The sequence below is a fragment of the Lutra lutra genome, chromosome 8, assembly GCF_902655055.1.
Source record: "Lutra lutra chromosome 8, mLutLut1.2, whole genome shotgun sequence".
Taxonomy (NCBI): domain Eukaryota; kingdom Metazoa; phylum Chordata; class Mammalia; order Carnivora; family Mustelidae; genus Lutra; species Lutra lutra.
In genome coordinates this window covers 113,019,359-113,043,914 of record NC_062285.1, presented here as the reverse complement: position 1 = coordinate 113,043,914, position 24,556 = coordinate 113,019,359, and positions in this window count along the sequence as shown.

The following is a 24,556-nucleotide window of genomic DNA, read 5'->3' as shown; positions in this document are numbered from 1 at the left end:
ATCCTAAAAGATACAGATTCAGAATATATATTTTAAAAAGCACTTTAATAAAATATTAAGTGTTGGAACTGAAAATTTAACACATTCTAAGATTTATTCTAGACTTAAGACACACTTTGTTTTCATCCAATTGCAGATTTACTAGGCATGCCTACTCAATTATTTAAGTCCTATTTTAAATACCATCTCCTTGGTGAAGCTGTCTTTGACCTCTGTCTGCAAATACAGACACTTTCTCCAGCAGTACTCACTGTCCTCCATATGGGTTTTTAGAACACTTTGTACATAACTCTGTCATAATTTATTATTAGAGTGAGTTGCTACATATTCCTTTCCTACTAGCTGGGAAATTATCTGAGGCATGGATGGCATCTTATTAGTATGTTTATCTCCAGTGCTTAATACAGTGCCTAAAACTGAGTAGTCACTTATTAAATATGGGTTTGGTGGAATGGTGGATATGCAGCCAGTGAAAAGTAACCATGAGAGGCACCTGGGTGTCTCAGTCAGTCAAGCGTCTGCCTTCAGCTCTGGGCATGATCTTGGAGTCCCAGAATTGAGCCCCACATCGGACTCTCTGCTCAGCAAGGAGTCTGCTTCTCCCTTTGCCCCTCATTCCATCATGTTCTCTCACTCTTTCTCTCTCTCTCAAATAAATAAAATCTTAGAAAGAAAGAAAGAAAGAAAGAAAGAAAGAAAGAAAGAAAGAGAAAGAAAGAAGAGAAAGAAAGAAGAAGGAAGGAAGGAAGGAAGGAAGGAAGGAAGGAAGGAAGGAAGGAAGGAAGGAAGGAAAGTAACGTGAGTTATACTAGCAGCTGCCACAAATATTTTTAGCCAAAAAACTTCTACATTCAGTTTATTTCTCTTTGGTTTCTTAGATCATGCTCCATGTACATTTTCATTTTAAAAACTCTCTGTGGATTATGTTTAGCCAAAAGACAAAGTATCTACTGACTTAAAGCCTTCCCTTCTGTTAAGAGCTTTGCTTAAAGCTCTTTTGCTTAAAGCAAATCGCAGAATTTGGTGCCTTTGTACAGCTATGAAAATAAACTATGAAATATATTACCTGATAGATCACATGCCTATATCAAGTTTTTAAACTATATATTTTTTTAATTCTTTTTTTTAAAGATTTTATTTATTTATTTGACAGACAGAGATGACAGGCAGAGAGGCAGGCAGAGAGAGAGAGGGGAGAAGCAGGATCCCTGCTGAGCAGAGAGCCCAGTGCGGGGCTTGATCCCAGGACCCTGGGATCATGACCTGAGCTGAAGGCAGAGGCTTTAACCCACTGAGCCACCCAGGCATCCCATAAACTTTATTTTCTTTAAAGCCTATATGATCCATTTGGAAACAAGTCAACTATTAAGAAATAAAGAGATTGTGAGCAGCAACTGAAGAGCGTTGAGTTTTTCTGGATGCCCGATAAAGGGTTTCAAAAGGCTTCTGATTGAATTGTTAAAGGAGCTCATTTATAACCCTTGAAAGAATAAAATAATATATTGTGATTACATAGTATCTCTCTTACAACAAGGAGTCCTGAATTCTGCTAATGTGGTTTGACTCTGAAATATCCCAAATGAAGTTGTTTCCAAAAACCCATCTCACTATGGGACAGGACCAATTGTCATGAGCAGATGGTAATCATTAAACAGAAACATGGTTTTCCTTTTTTGTGTTTATGGCCATTTGTTTCTAGCACATTTATTATCATTTCCTTCTTGTAGTGTTTTTACTGGTGTTTGTTTCGATGGAAACAATGCAATTTTGGCTAGGTACAGAAGATAAAGAATTACTTTAAGATTACATTGATCTTTTCAGCCCAGGCCACACACAGAAGACAACACTATCAGTGCCAGCATCATGTCCTCAGCACCCGAAAGGTTGACTAAATCGACATAGAAGTCTAATTTAACAAAATCCTGTAATGTTCACTATTTAAATAATAATCCATTAGGAAAAGTGAAACACTTCTCATCTACCAGCAGGACAACAAAGATAGCATCAGTCCCAATCTCAGTCCCAGCAGGCTTTTTTATAGAAATTGATGAGCTATTTTTTAAATGTATATGGACACGCAAGAACCCAGAATAACCCAAACTTATGAGAAAGGAGACTAAAGCTGGAAAGTCAAGACTGGATATAAAACTATAATAATTAATCAGTGTGGATCCGGCATACAGATAAATAAACAGATCAACAGAACAGACTAGAAGGCTCAAAAGTTGACTTACACTTATTTAGTTATTTGGTTTTTGATAAAGACTTCAAAATAATCCAATGAGAAATGAAAGCCTTTTCAGCAAATGGTGCTGAAATAAATATATATTCACATGAAAGCAAACTCTGACCCCTAATGCATACCATACACAAAAATTAATTTGAGATGGATCATAGACCTAATCCAAAAGTTAACATTATACAATTTTTAGAATGAAATATAGGAAAATCTTTGTGACCCAGAGGTAGCCAGATTTCTCAGATAAGAGAAGGCAAGAGCTATAAAACAAAAAATAACAGAATTCATTAATATAAAAAAATTTACTTGTTAAAAGACATCATTAAGACAACAGGCAAATCACAGAACATGAAAAAATATAAAACTTATATGTACTGCAGGACTGACATCCTTTATTATAGATAAAGATATGGCCATATCAAGAGTATGGTGATTCTGTTTGCTGTTGATAAGCAAGAACTACTAAGAAACAGTAGCCAGATCAGCCCTGATAAGAGGACATTCAGATTGTTAAGCCCATGTATATAACCTCTATTCCTGTCACCATGGCCACTCTGCCTATGAGCTCATGGAACAAGTACTAGATGGAGAAAGAGGCATCTGACATTTAGAGCATGTGTCCTTTAGTATACCTAACTGTTGAAAAACTTCTCTACAGTAGATGCCATACAGTGAACAATTGCAAGACACAATTATTTTCACACTATATGTCAAGCTTCAGAGGTCCATCCACATGCATTTTTTCCAGACCTCCTTGACACTATACTTTCAGCCCTATTCTTCCTAAGTCCCTGATCATTAAACCAAATGAAAAGCAATTTCCCATCAGTCAACGTAGATCTATTCTTCTGGTCATCCCTTTGTGTAGACAAGGTAGACAATAGAATGTCCCACTCACTGTTCTGCCTACTAGGATGATTTCCACTCCCCCTTTCCCTCCAGATCACCCCTGAGACTATAATGTTACAGCAATGCACATACTGCTGGTGCTAGCAAATTGTTGGTAACCATCCATAAACCTGGCCTTTTTTCCCCCTCCTCAGCTGACTGGTCATAAGGAGCTCTCTATAATCACAGGTGTTTGCTGAAAGAGAAGAGACAGTGCAATAGGAGTCCTTGTCCAAGGAGCCTGAGCCTATACCACTTGCACTTAATAACAAAATACTGCTGTATATGCCCAAATTCATGGCCTGGTGAATCAGAAACACCCAACTCATGATGGAAAGCTCAGGCCACATGGCTGCTTCATGTCCCATGACTAGGCATTCAATCTCTACCAGGACCCAGTAGGAAGCTAGGATGTATTTCTCAAAAGAGAAATAATTGTTTACCCCCCAATTCTGGAGGTTTGATATTCTCCTATTGGTGCTTACAAGTGACTTGACGGTACATCAGTATTTGCCATAGACACTCTGAGTATCACTGGATCTGCTAGGTCGTAAGGCCCAATTAGCAGAGCAGCTTAAATTGAAGACTTAACTTGCTGCACAGTCTTCTCTTTGCTCTGGGTCCCCACTCAACATCAAGACCTTCATGAATTATTCGGTAAATGGTTTCAATTAATACATTCAAATAAGGTATATGTTGTCTCCAAAATCCATAAAGGCCACCAAGCACCAAAGCCCCATTTAGTGCTAGGTGGTACAAGGTAAAACATGCCTTCCACTTTTGAGGGGATATGTTCATAGGTTCCAAACCATTGGGCTCCAGAAACATCACGGAGATGGCTGACCCCTGAATATTTGTGTGATTTCTCTCCCTTCCTCTGCTTTGCAAATATCAGGCCAATTAATGCAATCTATGAGTTGTGGCTTCTCTTTTTTCCACAACACTGAGATACTCTGTGAACTATCCTGAACTATCTCAGTAGGTGCACCTTTACATAATCTCATGACTTTACATAGCAAATTCCAGTATCTTCTGTATTGGTTTACCACTACTGCTGTAATAATGACCACCAATTAAAGGCTTGAAAAAATACACATTTATTGTTTTCCAGTTCTGGCGGTAAGAAGTTCAAAATGTATTGATAGGGCTGCCTTCCTTCTGGAGACTCTAGGGGAGAACTGATTACCTTGCCTTTTCCGGCTTCTAAAGACTACCAACATTCCTTGTCTCATGTCCCTGTATCACTCTGATTCCATCCATGGTCTCTTCACCTTCTCTGACTCTCTTGTCTCCTCCTTATAAGGGATTTTGTGACTACATTAGACCCCCTCAGATAATACAGGATAATCTCTTTATCTCAAAATCCTTGCCTTAACCACATCTGCAAAGTCCCTTTTACCCTGTAAGGTAGCATATTCACAGTTTCTGTGGAGTGGGATGTGGACATATTTGGGTACCATTATTCTGCCTACCACTGAGGGCTGCCTTGAAAACATTTCATTAAGTATTCCAATCTATTTTTTTTTTCTTGTGGTTATTGCTCAGAACTTCTAGGAAAATCAAAGGAAATAACTTTCCTTTGGCCAGCTTCTGACCGATCTGAGTTTTGTCTGTTTAATCTTTGCTTTGGGGTCTTAGAGCAGAGTGGAGAATGATGGTGTTTCAGAGGGACAGTGTGGGGTCTGAGTCTTGGCACTGATACTCACTATGGTGGGTTTGGGTAAGTCTTCTTACATAGAGAATAAAACCATTTTTACTGTAGAAATCAAATCGCATGATGTAGGTCAAACATATAGCCTGATATTTGACACAGAGAGGGGCACGCCATAGGTGGGGATGGTTATTATTATCACAGCTACAATTACTTATTTAGATGAGATATTCCCAATTCTGAATGTCCATGGGAATCATTAACAAAACAACAAAGTCCGGGAACTGCCCTCAGAGATTATGATTTAATTGCTCTAAGATGGGTTCTGGACATCAGTATTTTTCAAAAAGTTCTCCAAGTAATTCTAGGTGAAAATCAAGGCTGAGAAAACACTGACTTACATGAAGTTGGCTAGGATATTAACCAAACGTTTTCTTGTATTTACCACAAAGATCATTGTGGCACACTTTAAAAACTCTTTGTTTTATTTATTTATTTATTTATTTAAATTTTTTTAAAAGATTTTATTTATTTGTCAGAGAGAGAGGGAAAGAGAGCGAGCACAGACAGACAGAATGGTAGGCAGAGGCAGAGGGAGAAGCAGGCTCCCCGCCGAGCAAGGAGCCCGATGTGGGACTCAATCCCAGGATGCTGGGATCATGACCTGAGCCGAAGGCATCTGCTTAACCAACTGAGCCACCCAGGCGTCCCTCTTTTATTTATTTTTAAAGATTTTATGTTTCCATTTGAGAGAGAGAGAGAGAGAGAGCCAGCAGGAGGAGAGAAGAGAGACAGAGGGAGAAGCAGACTCCCCACTGAGCAGGGAGCCCAATGTGGGACTCAATCACAGGACTCTGAGATCATGACCTGAACCAAGGGCAAATGCTTAACCATCTAAGCCACTCAGATGTCCCAAAACTCTTTGTTTTAAAGTCATTATTTAAAAATATAGAGATATAATCTGACTAAAATATACATGTGGTAAAAAGATGTACACTGACTACAAGAGACTTTTTTTTCTTTAATGTGTTTGGGCTTGGGAAAATATTCCGATTTTATCTTTTTGGTAAGTAATGATTTTACTTTTAAAAAGCTGGCTATTTCTCTATTGAGAGTCTATAAGAGGTTTTTTTTATGTAGTTTTTGAAGACAGTGGGAAATAGTGACTTGTTTGAAAAATTATCATTTGATATTTAATGCCAGTATTTTAACAAAGATCAGAAATTATTGTCCCCAATATGTTGAGGGTGTGCTCTCGCTAAAAAAATACTCTCGATGATTTTTGTCCTGTGGCTTCAGAGTAAGCATTTACCTCATATTATCGGTTGAAGTAAAGATTCTGATTGTGTCTCTACAAAATTAACAAGATGACTTAATGAACTTAGAACAAACAACTGGTGAGGGCAAGATAATTTCTGAAGGAAACAAATTGAATGAATTGACAGGTCATTTGAATTCATTTACCTTTCTAAGTGTCATCTATAGATTCAAAAACTAAATTATTGGTAACGTGTAGAAAGGAGATGTATATCATATTCCAAATTGCAGGGGCTTGTGTTACTACTGTTAGTTTTTCTTTGCAAACAGTATCTTAAAGATCAGAATTTTTAGAGAATTAAGCCTTTATTTGGATTCTAAGAGACTTTGACTCAGACTCATGTTTAGATATCTCTGTGGAGAACAAAATGAAATTGTGTATCCATAAAAAAATATTTTTGAGGATAAATAAAAACAATTATCTTTCATAGCCAACTATTTTTATGTCATAAGGGCAAATAATGAGAAACAGAACTATCTTTTAAAACATGTATTTACGTATCAAGCTAACCAAACCAAGCAAAAACTAATGTTTTCTCATTAATGCAAAAAAGATATCTCCTCTCCATAACATAGTGTGTTGATTCTCTGGATATTTTTAAGAGAATAAATCTTCTTGCTAAGAGTATCAATCCTGTATCAAAGAAAAATATATTTTCTTATATTCTTTTCCACCAATTATTTATCATTTGCCTCAAGTATTACATTTCTAGATAAAGGAAGGTATTCCTTTTGTGAAAGGGCTGTTTTTGTTTTTGTTAAAGGAAAGATAACCCTAGGTCCTTCCTGGTCCTTTCTGTTGACAAAATTATGGTAAATCAGGAGTCTGCAAAATGAGATGGTCACATTCCAGTAGTCGTGCAAAGCAATCCACTGGTGAATGGGAAGAAAATATTTACCTCTACTTATCATGTAGCTTTTATACAGAAAGAAGATACATTTATATCTAAAATGTGAATTGACAGTAGTGTGTGTATATAATTTATAAATGAATTGCTATATATTGGGACTGTATGAAAAATCACTTTGCTCTTAGTGACATATGACCAAAGGAGTGTAGAGTCTCACTAGCATTGGTGCCCTTTTCCAACAGCATCCCTGTGGGTTCTGGATACAGCTGTGGAATGCTGGATTCAGGAAAGTCTGAAGAAAACTTCATTGCTCTACAAGACAGAATGAGAAGAAACTGGAATATGATGGAGTGAATGGCACATTCTTACTGGGAGAGATGGGGAAAAAAGGTGAGGAGGAGGAGAGGAGGAAGAGGAGCCAGGGAAATATTGAAAGTCCAGGTTATCACATGTAAGGAGGACACATTGAGAAGTTTTATGGGGTGGCAGAGCTGCAAAATTTTTTAAAAACAGGGGCTTCTTTTGCTTAATGTTACATAAGTGTTCATTGATGGCCCTTCTCCCTTGACTCCCAAATCTCCAGTGAAAGTTCTTCCATCTGCCACAGCCCTGAATATATAGCAACTGGGAAGAGGAAATAAAGGGGAAAGAGGCTATATTCATGTCATTGCCATGGCAACAATAAAGACACCAATTACTTCATCTGCTTTCTCACTCTGGAATCTTGAACATCATATGACATTCAGGCTTATCAATCTGACTCTAAAACTCCTCTTTCAGCCTACACGAACCTTTCCCTGGAACCCTGACCCAACACTAGGCTGCCTAATCTGGACTTCACCTTTGTGGGTAACCGTGTTTATGTTTTCTCAGTAACAATCCTTGATACTTAGCTCCTGTCAATATCAGTAAACTATAGTTAGTATACTTGATTAGGTTACCTTCAAAATTTTGAAGTATTTTCAGATAAATGAGCATACTAATAATGGTGAATCTGTGAGTGTTAGGAGAGGAAGAAAAGGCAGTGTTCCCAGTTCACAGGGGGCTTTCTAGTATATAGAAGGAACAGCACTGTGGTGCCTGGGTGGCTTAGTCTCTTAAGTGTCTGCCTTCGTCTTAGGTCATGATCCCAGGGTCCTGGGATCGAGGCATGTGACAGACTCCCTGCTCATAAGGAAATCAGCTTCTCCCTCTCCCTGTACCCTCCACCTGCTTATGCTCTCCCTCTCTCTCTCAAATAAATAAATAATACCTTTAAAAAAAAAAAAAAAGGAACAGCACAGTCTCTGGAGTTTATCCAAGAAAAGAAGACTTAAATTCCATGCCAGAACCTGCACTAACAGTGGAAAGCTGAGCTATGATATAACCTCTTTGAGTTGTAAGAGCCTGCTTCCCCCTCTCCTTCTGCCTCCCCCTCTGCCTGCCTCTCTATTTGTGATCTCTCTCGCTCTGTCAAATAAATAAAATCTTAAAAAAAATGTTAGAGTAATAAATTAATTATATATGCATATAAAATGTCTAGCACAGAAGAGATTCTCAACTAATGGCAACTGTTTTATTATTATTACATATAATTAAGTCTGATGGTCTTAACATTTATCAACCTGATACTATAATACAGAATAACTTGGGCAACGAAACTAACTACGCAACTGATGTTCCAAAGTGCCTCATTCCTGTCTGACTAAGCCAGAGAATCACCCTCTCACATATACATTGAATTTTTGTTACTTGAGCTGGTATATATTTCTCCTTATATGTTACATAGACAAACTAGAAAATAAATATTATTTTTAAAATCCCTCCATATTTCTATTCTTTTTTCACACAACCTTATCTTATCCTTACTTTCTTCCTTAAAATGTTCATGTTGCTGGCAAAAAGAACTTAAACATTTGAAAAATTCAAATTATGCATTTTGTGTGTGTGCTATAATGGAATCTTCAAGAAAAGAATTTATACAAATCAATGACATCAGGTAATAATTTTTAAGTTATTAATGTATTTTTCTCTTTTCCTTTCTTTTTCCAAGTTGTCTTGAAATATCTGTTTAACAGGAAAGAAATTAGAACTTGTTACTAGAGAAATACAAGAAGTTAAGAGGTCACATTGAGCCACTAACATGCAAAATAGAGTTCCACAGTAACCAAGAAGCAAGGCTACAGACAGAAAACTGTTCAGATTATTTCATTTCCTCCATTCAAATATCAAGGGTTCGAAGGACCCATCTCACAACTGAGATACTTTTTAATCTATGACAGAAAAGTGCCCAAGCTTGCTTCTGCTCAATGGCAGAAGGGAGATATGATGCACGGAAAGAAAAACAAACAAAAAGCCCATTTTCTGGTCCCAGGGGAGACTTGGAAGTGACAGAAAGGAAAAAAAAAAGCATGAGGTGAGTGTCTGACCACCTTCTCTCCCCCTTCTCACTTTATTTTCAGAGAGAGGAAAAGGTAATCTAGAAAAGTGAAGGTAACATGGGTAGATAGTGTGACTGTTCTCCAATATCTTATTTAAGATGTAGGAAGAGTTCACCTTCTATTATGCTCTTGTGCTAGACTGGGGCTTGGCCATACTTCCTTGATGTTCTATGAGACAAGAAAGAGGGGCTTTAGTGCTTAACTTTGCCAAGCTGCTTTCAAGACTTCAATGATGTGAATGAGTGTTGAGAATAGGAGGGCTTATGGGAAGAAGCACAGTGATCTCTGGCAGAGGCGAGGGTTTGAGAATCAGAAGACACAGAAGAGCCTCATGGGTCTACACCCAGCCAGAAATCAAGTCATCTAGGGACTGCTGTCAAAAATCTGGCTAGGACAATAGGCATCATTTTCTAAATAACATTACTTACACTATTAGACCAGCATTGGAGGTTGCTTTTAATTGGGACCAGATGGTAGCCTGGCCTCCCCCACAGTGATCTAGAACTCTCTTCCCAACGTCATCTGGGAATTCCTTTCACTATTCCTGGGTTGCAACACTATTTTTTGAATACCATATTTGTTTTCTTTTTTTTTTTTTTTTTAAGATTTTATTTATTTATTTGACAGAGAGAGATCACAAGTAGGCAGAGAGGCAGGCAGAGAGAGAGAGAGGGAAGCAGGCTCCCCACTGAGCAGAGAGCCCGATGCGGGACTCGATCCCAGGATCCTGAGATCATGACCTGAGCCGAAGGCAGCGGCTTAACCCACTGAGCCACCCAGGCGCCCCCCATATTTGTTTTCATACGCATTATTTTCTGGAGCATAGCAATCTCCTGAAAAGGGTTTGTTGTTGTTGTTGTTGTTGTTTTCAGAGGAAAGATCTTGGGTACCTGAAAATGTCTTTATTATACACTTATCCCTCAAGTAACAGTTTTAGTTTATTTCTGAGAACCCTGCTCCTAATTAAAAAGTTGTTTAAAAAAGTTACATTAATTTTAAAGGGAAAACATTTTGACGCTTTTCTTTACAAATGCAAAATGCCCAAAAGATTTTCACAGAAAAACGTATCGGTTGAGCAAAAATTAGTTTTTATATAACTAAACTATAACAATCTGAAAATAAATATATATAGTTTGAAATTTAAGGTAATAAACATTCATGATACTCACCAAGGGGAGAAGAGTCAACTTAACAGTGGGTGGTGGTTAGTGGAGGAAAGTACAGGAAGCAATTCTTTAAAGAATAGTGGAGAATGAGACCAATAATCAACTTTCAGGCAGGGATTCAGTCTGAAGCAGGTATGCTTAATGGTATTTTGTTTTGAGACTTTGATAAAATAAATGCTATGCATGACCGCATTTTGAAATATAGGAACACGATATGTATACACTAAAGGGTCATGGAAAACCATGCGTCTTCCTTTTTGGCTCTTCACTCATATTGAAGAATGGGGCACTGAAATGCTGACTGGACACTGCATGTTCAGAGGTGAGATGTGTAGATTGGGGGGTGAAAACTATCTGGTGAGCAGTTGTGGACACAGATGCTTATTTTAGGACCTCCAAATTATAGAATTTGTAGAATTTTCCTTTTAGACTGGTTTGTTTCTACAGGAAGCACTGCTCCAATGTTTTACTAAGGAATGCACTTGATGGACAGCAAAGACTTAGCTCTCAGTACTCTCACAGCTGAACATGGGAAGAGGGTCGGGGGTCTCCTAGTTCACTTGTATATTTTCAATTAATCAAGTCTTCAGTGTCTGTCTCTAAGTCTAGTGCCAGTATGACTCAATTTCTCCAGAGAACAAATTTCTTTTATACTACCAGAATGTAGGAAGGTAGATACAAGCAAAAGGCAAGGATAGAATTAAGATGGCTAGCGGCCTTTTTTTTTTTTTTTTGAGGGGGGTAGTGGGGTGAGAGGGAGAGGGAGAGAAAGAATCTTAAGTGGGCTCCATGCTCAGCATGAAGCCCAATGCAGGGCTTGATCTTAAGACCCTAAGATCATGGTCTGAGCTGAAATCAAGAGTCAGATGCCTAACTGACTGTGCCACCCAGGTGGCCCTGCCTAACTGCTTCTTAAACAGATTTTCAAACAATCTTTCTGCCTTCCTGGTTACCTATTGCCTCAAAGTCTCGAGACTTTTAGTTCTATGACACTTACCCTCTTGTGTCATTGACATTTCTCTCTACAAAACTTAAATATCTACTTTTTCTTCTTTGCTTAAATCAGTTACCTATTCATCCATCAGTTTTCCCTCTTCAAAAATGTGTTTACATCTTTTATATACTATCATCTCCCATCCATTTTCCCCCTTATATTTTATACACTGCTATTCATTTATATATTTTTTTTTAAAAGGGGGAAGCATGGATTCATCTATAATATTTAACTAAGTTTTCCTCTTTCTCAGAAAAAAAAAAACCAAAAACCTAGAAGTTTTGCCCACATCAAATGATTTTGAACTAAAATTTCAGTGTAGACTAAAGAGTAAACTGGAAAGACTACAGTGACAAAGGAAAGTAGAACTAGGAAGTGTTCCAGCTGACCTGGAAATGAAACTTGGAATAATATGGGTATGGAGAGTTTAATTATTAAATGGTACCACACTGATTAATGTGTAAAAGAAAAGATTTGAGTTAAGTAAACATGGATTCAATTTGGACTCTGCCACCTATTAGCTGTGTGACTTAGAAAAAGTTGTCTTGTCTTCCTCCTTTGTAAAGCAAGGACAACTAGTGCCTAAGACAAGGTTTTCGTGAAGACTGAAGTGGGTAATATTAAGTGCTTAATCTAATACCTCACAAAAACGTGGTGCTCTATGGTAGTTTCTAATGTTGGCTACCCATCACAATATTTTGTATTCCCGAAGAGTTCTACGTTTTACAACACCATTATTTTTATCATTTTTATATAGGATGTGTATAGTACACATAGTAAATATATCCTACAGCATATGAGTGTATTTTATGGTATATAATATGAGTGAGCAATTTGAAGAGGCTCTGGCAGAAGAGGGATGAAGCCAGAAACAGAAAAAAGGACCAGAATCTAAAGTTTCATCTTTGAAGTCACCTACTCCTATTCTACTGTACCTGCCTTCCACATTGTAGCGATATTTTCTGCTAGTGGTGGTTGCTCCGAGTTATCCACTGAGCTCCCCTATGGATGTTGAACGGGTTAGATCTATGCCAGGAGAAACAAGAGTAAAATTTACAGTTGGGCTAAACTTCTGAGTGTCACAAAGTGTTGATGTTATGAACTGACACTTCACCTGGTTTCTTCCAGACTCTATTCTCTCTTCCCCTTTGGTCTTCTTTGGGCTTAGCATAAGTCTATCTTCAGAACCACAGGCAAACTTCTACTAGAGACAATGACCAGGGATCAAATACATGGTATCATGATTTGGCATTTGCTTGAGATGCTCAAGGATCTCAAATCCAGCAGAGAAAACCTGGGAACAATGCATGTGCTGGTCTTTCATTAAAATCGAATACGTTTAAGTTCTAAATCTGAAACTTGAACAGCAAAAGGAAAATTATAAATGTTAAAATCTGTTTCAATAATTTTTCAAGCCAAATAGCCCTTAAATCAGCCTCTAATATATATTAATATATAATCAATGCTATTAATTAATTATTAATTAATTTTATATTTGTCATATTATATGTAATATAATTATATACTATACAATAAACATATTGTTGATTATTAATTATTAGTATATAATAATATATTTATTTCCTTCTCTCTCTCCATCTCTGTCTCTCTGTCTCTCCATTGATACCATCATGGAGTTACTAAAGTAATTCTCTTGCTTAAAGTTTTTCTTCCCCATTCTAAGTTGAGCATGGTAACAGAATCAATGTTGGAATAATTTTTCATATAACTTATACTAAAAATTTCAGTGGGAGGAAAAGAGAGGAGCTCTGCATATGCATAAAACTCTTCCTAAATAAATAATACTGCATGCACATACAAACACATTTTATTCTCACCATTTTCCATGTGGTTAAAATAAATAAGAATTCATACATTTTTATTCTTTTAATACCTTCAATTAATAACCACATTTACACCCTGAAAATTTCCTCTGGGTATAGAGAAACAATCTTTTGTTTATTCTAGATTTTCCACCTCATTATCTTTAATAATGTACTTTGTCTTCTGTTATTTACAAGGAGAAAATGATTAAGAGGTAGTTACAGATAAGAGAGCCTTTAAACATTTAAGAAAAGGGATCTGGTTTGAGGCTGAATTTACTATCTTCTTGATGTCTGATACAGACTGAAGGTAGAGGTACTAAGTGCACTTTAGTACACTAAGTTATAATCTTAAATTTTTCATATGTGGAAATCATGCTGGTGTCTTTTAGAGTTTGGGGTCCAATCTAATCACACTAGTCCTTCACAGTGGAAAACCTTTCCTGACTGTCATCAGAGAAAGAAATATAACAGAGAAATGATCAGTGAGATGTAGCATAAGAAGGACTTTGCCTATTGCTGGCTTTGGAGAGGAGGGCTAGGAGCACGAGACAAAGAATGTAGGTGACCTCTAAAATATGGAAAAGGCAAAGAAACAAATTCTTCTCTATTACTTTCAGAAAGGAACAGAGTCCAGGCTAATATCTTGATTTTAGCCCAGTGAGATTATGTGTCTGACTTCTGATTCAGAGAACTATAAGATAATAAATTTGTTGTTTTTTGATACTAAGTTGGTGGTGATTTGTTATGGCAGCCATAGAAAACTAATACAAACTTCAATAAATTTTGCAATCTAAGTACTTCTTTAGCATTTCAACTGTGTTAAAATAAAAATTACCTTGATGAAAATGTTTTCTATCATAGAGAGGATAAGTAATTAAATTTTTTCAATATTTCATATGACAACTCTAAGATTCAATAACTACACACCAAATTTTTACTTACAAGGCAAACAGCTATCTTCATGACAAATAAATTCTAAAATTAAAAAAGAAACTTCCAGTTATAAGACAAGCAAATTCTGGGAATGTAATCTACAGCATGTTGACTGTAGTTAAAAATACTGTACTGTTTATCTGAAATTGCTAAGAAAGTAGATCTTAAAAATTCTCATCACAGGAAAAAAAAACTTTGTAACAATATCAAATGATGGATGTTAACTAAACTTACTGTGGTAATCTTTCACAATATATACTTATATCAAATTAGCATGTTATATACCCTGAACTAATACAATGACACATCTCAATTAAATCTCAGTAAAACTGGAAAATATTAAAAATGCTTTATAATATCAAAGAATTAATCTTATGTAAATTTTTAAAATAATACACAATATCTCTTCCACAAAGGAGCTGCCAAATAATTTTTTCTAGGTTTCAGAATCTATACTAGTTATAGATAAATCCCAGATGATCAAACATTCTTATTAAGGCTTTAAGAAGTGACTTATAAAGCTGTTTGGGGATGTGTACTAAATATATTTCAATTTTAGGACTTTTGTATATGAATACAACCAAATATAAAGATTCACAAGCAGGAATAGAAAAAAATACTTCGACAACTGGAAATTTACATCGTGAGAGAAATGGGATAATGGAAACAAAGGAATAAATGATTCATTTTCTGGAAATGCTGGTTTCCTGGAAAATAAAGGTAATTTTTCTCTAACATGAGAAATGTTATGATTTAGATATGAAAACAGAATAGATAAAAAACAAAACAACTTACCATACTCAAAATGAAATTCCTTTAACATAGAATACTCTGATATTTTCTAAACATGATATTTGTGAACATATTTAATTAGTACTCCAGAATAAGGCACCAAGCATATTTAGATCTCTACTGTACAGAGTGCTCTGTTAACTACTGTGAGGTATTTCAGAAAATCTGGTCTCTGACATTAAGGAGTCTAAATACTCCCTAGGACTCTAGGTAAACATAAGTGAAACCATGTAGAATTACTACATGACAATTATCAAGAGCACACAATATTAAAATGACAGAGAAGACTGATAGGATTAAAATGTGATTAATCAGGGAAGATAAGAGATGGGCAGCCATATCCAGAAATAATTCTGGTTGCCAGGTGGACAATGTAAATGGAGATGTGCTGAGAAAACCAGTTTCAGTGGAAAAAATATGTCCCCTACCAGCCCTTCAAGATGACTTAAATTTTCACCATTAATCAGACCTGTCAGCCATTAATCTAACCAGAAAGTATGTATTGAATACCACACACCAAGTTGCATGCATTCCAGTGTTAAGTATTTTCCTTTCTTCCTCTTTCCTTTTCTTCATTTTTGGGCCATTTTAAATATGATTGTTCTCTGGAAAAGATAACATAGAAAGTCATTATCACATTCTATGACCCGCATTTTCCTCTCCTCCTTCTTTCCTAACTTCACTGAAGAATCACACTCACCTTTTAGGTTATGTTCCAACCCAATGTCTACACTATACCTAGAGCTATCTTCTAAAATCACAATTCTCGTTATCTTCTCATGTTACTGATTACTACTCAAAATTTACCTGCCAAGTGGCCCAATTCTTCAGGGCCCTAAAAGAATAGCTGAAGTGAAATGAAGAAAAGGTAAGGCAGGCCTGGTGAGTAGTTTAAGAAGTGACCTGAGCTTGATCAATTTATGAAGTCTGGAGGTCCTGGTAAAACACCCACATGAGAGATATGTAGGTAATGATATGATGGAGCATGAGTGCATGTATATATTTTTGAGAGGTACCATTTTCTGGAAAGAAAGACAAAAACAGTTTAGCATTTGCTATGAGCCCAATTGATCTACATGCAATCACCAACAGTTTGGGACTTAAATATTTTGCAATCAATCCATGCAAAATTGGAAATTCATAACATGAGAATGGAGTACCTTCTGAGAGAGATAAATGTTAAGGGAAAGGAGCGAAGTACAAAGGATTAATTCCTGGAAATCTCTAAAGGGTAGTAGGAAAAAAAAGAAATCGGAGAAGGAGCACTAAGGAGAGAAATAATAGGGAAAAAAATGAACCTTATAAAAATTTGCATTAGGGCTTTTAAAAAAATTCTATTTTATTTGCGGCCAGAGTTTGTGTTCTGTGAAATTCCTCCTGGCTCTTCTCTGGGTCAGATGGGTTTTGATACTAAGCAGGCAAAATGGTTCCAAGTCTTCTTTTCTTGGAATTAAATAAACCAGGGCTGCTTTTTTGACTGTTTATAAAAGAAGAAAATGAGTTGCCAAGACACAGTTGATAATATTGTGTATTTTTTAATTTGTCATGGAGGAACTTTTAACAAGCCCTAACACGACATCTTATTTTTAAAAACCCCAGCCGAATAACTTCCCAAATTTCTTATTCTTAAAATTGCTCATCAGTATCAGCTAGTAGCCTAACTACAGCAATCATCAAGAAACATTGCTTATTCAGCCACTAGAACAAACTTGGAGCTTAAGTGATTTTATCTACTGGCTCATTAAAATGAACCATAATCCAATCTTATTATTTATGTTGAAATAGCTAACTACTAAAAGATGTTTTATCAACATGAGTTTACATAGAACTTGCTGATGAAGAAAAACATCATTTTAGGATGTTATCCAAGAAAATAGACCCTGCCACAAGACACAGGAATCAAGAAATGAAAAGGCAAAAAAAGAAAGTTTATATAGTCCTGCAACTCTTAAATTCCCATTATCAAAGTGTTTCAGAGGTTGATCTGCCCAGAGATGGCTCACAGTTCCTTTCCCCAATCCACAGCACATCCACATCACAAACTTTGCTTCCATTGGTAATCTCCTTTCTATTTCTGACATTCCTGTCTCCCTCTTGTAAGGGCCCTTCTGATTACATTGAATCCACCCAGATAATCTAGGATAAACTTCCAGCTGAAGATCCTTAATTTAATCCATTTGTAAGAGCCCTTTGCCATATAAGCGAACATATTTAAAGATTCCCAAGATTAGGATATGGACATCTTTTGAAGGCCATCATTCAGCCTATCACCATCACTGTACCAGGGAACTCATAACTAGAAAAGTCACTCAGCTGATTCATAAACTTCTTATTTCTAACCTGCTACTTTAATAAAAATGGTTCACTGTATGGATGCACATTTGGGCAAGTGCCAGTTCTCTGCACCCTGTGTCCCTCACCTATAAAATGGAACAAATGCCTACTTCCATAATAGGGATGTCCTGAGGATTAAATGACATAGTGTATAAAGAGCGGTTCCCACTCCATCATACAAGAGTGCTGTGGGCACTGTGTTAAAAAGTGAGTCTTCATTGCAGAGGGATACATTTAGCACTTACTGTTGCATGTTTATAGTACACTGGAATTCTAGTCACACTGAAACTACTTGAATTAAATTGCATGCTTGAGGAAAGAGAGAGAAATAGTGTAAAAATATATGCCTTGCTACCTGTCATTCCATCCAATGGACACGTGAAAGAATAAAAATGTAATGAGTTACTTGAATCTGCTCTTCCTTGGTAAGCCTCAATCCTCATGCCACTCAAAGCCCGAGCCTGCTGGGATTAACTGTGTAAATATATGTACTCTTTCAGATATTATTACAATTATCATTGACATATCTGTTTTTACACTATTAAGTAAAGCTGACAAGAACATTATCTTCCCACAATACCAAGCATGTAGTTGGTGCTCAGTATGTGATAGCTATTATTATTAGGCAAATAAATACTTGTTTAAAAAAAATGAATGCTCATGAATAAACTGGCAACATGTAATGAAGAACACCCTAGTGTTCCAAGTCAGATTCAAAGAACAGATTCCAAAGTCAGATACATCTGAGTTCAAATCCCAAATTTACCATTAAGCGTTTCCTTGGTTATTTTATCTAACTTCTCTAAAACTCAATTTTATCATTTTTAAAATGGAAATTACAATTTTATCCCTTTAGATGTGAGGATCAAATGAGAAGATGTACTTAGGCTCCAAGAATAATTTCTGGCAATAAATAGCAATTATTAGTATGTAAATAAATATTTTCTTAATTTAAATACATTTATAATATAACTTCCTGAATAAAAAATACGAGATTATAGGTAGAAACAAATGAATTATTTAAATTCCATCTGATCACCCAGGTTTCTGAAGTATATAAACTTAAAGGATCACTTGCCCATTATAAATTGCTTGTTACTGAATACATTCTTTTAAAAGATTTTGTTTATTTATTTGAGAGAAAGTGAGAGCACGAGCAGGGAGGAAAGGGAGAAGCAGGCTCTCCAGAACAGGGAGCCCAACTCAGGGACCTGGGATCATGACCTGAGCCAAAGGCAGATGCTTAACTGATTGAGCAACCCAGGTGCCCCTGAATACATTTTCAATACTAGTAGTCATCAGGCTGTTTAGGGTCTCATGTATGCTCACATGCACAAATGCTCACGTGCCTCCAATGATGGTGTTTACAAAGATACTAGGAAATACTGGTAGTATAGTCTTTTTTTAAAGATTTTTTTATTTGAGACAGAAAGAGACAGCACAAGTGGGGGTTGGAAGGGTAGAGCAGAAGGGAGAAGCAGACTCCCCACTAAGCAGGGAAGCCTAACACAGGACTCGAGCTCAGGACCCTGGGACCAGGACCTGAGCCGAAGGCAGATGCTTAACCAGCTGAACCATCCTGGTGCCCACTAGTAGCACAGTTCTTCATGTTAGCAACAGCACAGTCATCCTGTATTCTAGGGCTTCTGTGACTGGAAAATATATCAGGCTCTGCAGATGAACGACTAAATATTCCTCCATTCAACAAGTGTGGCTTGATTGACTCAACTTCTCTATTCTCACCAAACCTTGAATTTGGCAAACTTGTCAAGTTCCCTCAAATTTACCTGAGTTCCTTCTTGTTGAGTTAATTTAAAGTTCTCTCGTACTCCTGTACATCTTTGATCCAATTCATACCAGGAGCAGTGGTGATTACAAAAGGAAAAAAAAAAAATCTATCCTTGTAATATGTCTGCATGTGAGGGATTACCTCTGTTGCCCATCCCACGTCCTAGCCCTGTACTATGTATGAATTGCCTTTTTCTGCTTGAAGATCTGAACAGAGACTGCCTGCTCCTTTCCTACTTGCCCCTGCATGGAAATTCAGGCTACATTTCCATGCCTCATTAGTCCAACTACGCATGAAGGTAACAAGTAAAATGTTGTCTACCTCACAGACTCCGTCCTCTGAGCTACCTCTTGGCTACAATCTACTATTCGAGATTTTCAAAGGCCTTCAGAGGAGTGCTTAGATGTGATTCCATATACAAACCATCTACAAAGGGAGTTAACTAAGGGAAAAGAAATAATTATCAAAAGAAAACATATCAAAAGGAAGAGAGCACCACACACAGGAGATAACAATTAAAAGAACACATTTTATGGACTCATACCCTTAGGCCACTCCCTGAGATCCCCACAACCTACCTCAACTACCCTTGTATGTTGCTGACACTAGGTATTATCCATTCTAGGATGGCAGTACCCTAAACAATGGACTTGAAGACATGGTCTCCATGGTAGTTAATTTAGTTCCTTTTTAAATTTTCAACAATTCTCTCTTAATTATTGATTTGCCATTTATTATAAATGTTCTGACCTATAACCAATCATTACCTCCTTCCCAGCTCTTTACCCTTATTTGGGGTTCAATTTTGAGAAGTAATCTAAATGAGTTTACGAACCCATAGGGTTACCTGAAAGAAGAGTGTTCTAGGAAGAGAATGGGATGCATGAAGGCCCTTACGTGGGAGCTCAGCAAGGAGGCTGATTCAAATGGAGTGAAATGGTTGAGGACCAGAGAGGTAGGAGCTAAGCCAGAAGCATCATGTAGGGTTTTTAAAAGCACATTAATTAGGCTTATTTTATTTCTTGCAGATTTTTTTGAAAGAGGGTACAAAACCCAGAAAATGTGAAAAAAAAAAAAATCCCGATATTCCCTCCTGTTGTGCAATTTTATCAGTCCCAATCTGTCTTTCATTAATGTCAGACTGACTTGAGGAAAACAGTATGTTGCTTTAAAAAAGTTTTTCTTGGATTACAAAGCATTGAAAGTTTAAATGCTTAAAAATTATGCATCGTGTTATACGCAAGTAATAAATCATTGAACACTACATCAAAAGCAAATGATGCACTATATGCTGGCTAATTGAACATAAAGATAGACAAATTATGTGTCAGTGGGTTTTATTTAATTTCATGTGACAGGAAACTAAATCCAAAAAGGTTTAAGAATAAAAGGAAAGTAAGTGCTTCATGTATCTAAAAAAATCAATTATTTGATGTTAGGTAAAGGGGAGTGGGAGATACTGGTTTCCAGTATCTCCAGAGTAAGTCACAGGGTTAAAAGGTACAGCATAGGGCGCCTGGGTGGCTCAGTGGGTTAAGCCGCTGCCTTCGGCTCGGGTCATGATCTCAGGGTCCTGGGATCGAGCCCCGCATCGGGCTCTCTGCTTGGCGGGGAGCCTGCTTCCTCCTCTCTCTCTGCCTGCCTCTCTGCCTGCTTGTGATCTCTCTCTGTCAAATAGATGAATAAAATCTTAAAAAAAAAAAAAAAAGGTACAGCATAGGAAATGTAGTCAATTGTACTGTAATAGTATTGTATAGTGACACATGGTGCCTACGCTGGTGATGAGCACAGTATATAGACTTGTTGAAGCACTATGTTGTACACTTGATATTAATGCTGCATTGTGTGTCAACTATACTTCAATAAAAACTTTTAAAAATCCATTTTTTGGCTTCTACTACAATGTCAGTTGGACCTAGATTCTGTTTGATTCTGTTTTTTTATCATGCTCCTCTACTATCAGATTTCATGACTTCTCTTTGAAGCGGCTGTTCTATCTCCAGACATGAATTATTCCCCAAATCCAATGGGAAAAAAAAGAGAGAAAGAGAGATTCTGGGAAGTTCCAGCACTTTACTAATTCTGATTATGTCACATACAAATTCCTGAATTTGGCTACAAATGATGCTGTTAAGTCCAAAATATCTGCTCAGTGCACAGTCTTCTCAGTCAGACCCATCGCTAGCTAACTCCTCTTGGCCCAGAGAACTAATGCTAAATAAGTAGTAAGTTTAATAAATATCAAAACATCCAATACACATTTCTTTGCTAACCTTGCTAACCTGCCATTGTGGAAGAAATACAACATATAGTAGTTGCTAGTATGTAACTCATCATATCTTGTGTGACAGAGAAGGCAAAGACCTCAATCTAGAAGTGAAATGTTGCTTCTTGGTCAACAAGTCTGGTTGTTCTAACTCCGCTCTCCACAAAGATCTTTCTTTCCTTGTTGAGAAGGGAATGATTAATGACAAGTTAATAAACCACTTTTTTCCTGGTGGGGATAATGGGGAAAGAATGACTTCTTTCTTCTTGCACATAGGATTCCCTATCTACAAAACAGGGTATTTCTGATCCATCTATTCTTATTATAGGAAAATCTGAGATTTATGGATTTTGCTTGTAACTGGTATTTGTTCATATGCTTTGAATTATTAGTAAAGTTTGATGTAAGGTAAGGTGCATGATTTTAGTAGGTCTGCTTTGATAATTCAATTGACTAAGTAAACACAAGTGTTTTCCATGACCCTAACTAAGGTGAATAATGTAATTCTTTATCAGTATACTTTGTTTAACCTCAAGTTCCGGAGCCTGATGATTATTCTCAGCTTTGAGCCTCTTGTTTGTATAGAATGAGATTTCACAAATAGTAAAATTTATTTAAACTTTTGGTATACTTTTAATCTATTTTCATTTGCTCTGCATCATCAGGTTGTAAACAAAGAGAGATATGAAGAATTTGTTTTTTTTTTAAAGATTTTATTTATTTGACAGAGAGAGATCACAAGTAGACGGAGGAAGGCAGAGAGAGAGAGAGAGAGGGAAGCAGGCTTCCCGCCGAGCAGAGAGCCTGATGTGGGACTCGATCCCAGGACCCTGAGATCATGACCCGAGCCGAAGGCAGCGGCTTAACCCACTGAGCCACCCAGGCGCCCCGAAGAATTTGTTTTTAAATCTGACAATCACCCTTGAATTCCCTGTCTTCTAGAAATTGACTATGGCTACTATTTGGCTTTAATTATGTCCTCATAAAAAATATGTTGAAGTCCTAACTCCCAGTATCTCAGAATGTGGTCTTATTTGCAATTAGGGCCATTGCAGATATAATTAGTTAAGATGAGGTCATGAGAGAGTAGAGTGGGCCTTAAATCCAGTATTACTGGTCTCCTTATAAGAGGTGAGAAGAGACACACACAGAGAATGCTGTATGAATAAAGGCAGATTAAAATGATACATTTACAAGCCAAAGAACATAAAAAGAATTATTGACAACTGCCAGAAGCTATAAAGTCATGGAATACATTCTCTTTTGAGTGCTATCAGAAGGAACCAACACTGTTAATAGCCTGATTATTTAGACTTCAAGCCTCCAGAATTATGAGACAATTAATTTGTTTTAAGCCATCCAGGTTTGTGGTACTTTCTTATTACAGTCCTAGGACATTAATACAGACACAGTGCACTGTCAATCACTTTAGTCCGGAGCTGAATGGTTTTGTCTTTTTTAGTTTGTTTGTTTGTTTGTTTTTTGTATCTGTGCCCCTGGACTGCATATTCTCAATGGTAGTAATTCATCCCCTTCTTGGACAATGACTGCTTAAATGGAAGTATGTGGGAGAGGCCTGAGATACTAGAATCTTTTATCAACATTCTTGCTAAATCTCACACCTCTGATTTTGCTTGAGTCAATGGTGGCCTGGGGCAAAAAACTTGGCTTTTCCAACCCTGTTATTATATTTGTAGCTATCTCAGATTTCAGACTGCAGGTGAAGAACCCTTATACAAAACAATATTCTCTGATTTGTTTTCAGATGGAACAGATCCAACTTAAAACCTTTTTATTCTTATTTGACCTTACTGAAGGCTCTATGAGCTGAATTTTTCACAACAAATTCCCTTACTCGTTGCCTTTTTTCAGTACAACACACACACAATTTAACCAGTTATTTTGCTTACACTTAATCAAAACTGTTTTCAAGTCAGGGATTTAAAAGACTGACACTGCCCTTCATGAGCTTGGCCAGACTACATACAAAGTATAGTTCCTTTCAGAAATTGGCACAACCATTCAAATTTGGCTCAAGCTGATTCCCCTTTACTTTATTGTCTTTCCAGATGTAGCTTGACCAGGTCTTTAATTAGAATAATACCTACTGTGCCCTAATTTTTGGCCTCTCTGACCTGCTACTCTATCCTGGCTCTTTTTTACACAGGCTCTCTCCTTCTGGTGAGAAAATGGTTGCCACAGTGTTAAACTTACATTCTTTTTCATTTTAAGTCAATAAAGTGTTAGCAAAATCATGGGTCATTTCATTGGCTTTGATTTGGTTATTCTCATTCCTAAATGAATCACAGTAGATGGATTAATATCAAGTGATTAACAGCTGGTCTGAGCCTTATGCTCTGTTCTCCACACCTCCAAAAACAAATGAGCTAATTATGAGGAAAGACTAAATCCCCAAATGACCATTAGTAAAAGTGGAGTAAACTGAATATATAGACAGTCAGAAAATGTGCATTACAAATAGAATTAAAACATTTTTATTGATTTGTATTTGAAAAATACATAATGCCTACAGGAGAAAAAAATATCACTGGACCAGATAAAAAATTGCATTTGTATGTCCATCAACCAAACAATGGATAAAGACCATAGTATATCCATATAATGTAATACTACTTGGTAATAAACTCTTGATGAATGAAACTAATTATTCTGAGTGTGTCTCAGTTTGGTGTGCTATAACTAAATGCCACAGACGGGTGGCTTAAACAATAGACATTTCTGATAGTTATGGAGGCTAAGAAGTCCAAGAATGAAATGCCAGAGGTACTCTCAGTGAGAACTAACTCTGGCATGCAGATGGCCATTTTATATGGTAGGGGAGAGAGAGAAATCTCATCTCTCTTCCTCTTCTTACAAAAACACTAATCCTGGGAGCCCCACTGTTACAATCTTATCTAAACCTAACCACCTCCAAGGGCTCCACCTCTGAATATCCTATTAAGGGTTAGGACTTCAGCATTTCATGAATGGGGGGTAGGCACAAACATTTAGTATGTTGCAGAGTGAAAAGCCAGACAAATAATGTAATGATGCCATTATATAAAACTGGAGAAAAGGTAAATGATCTAT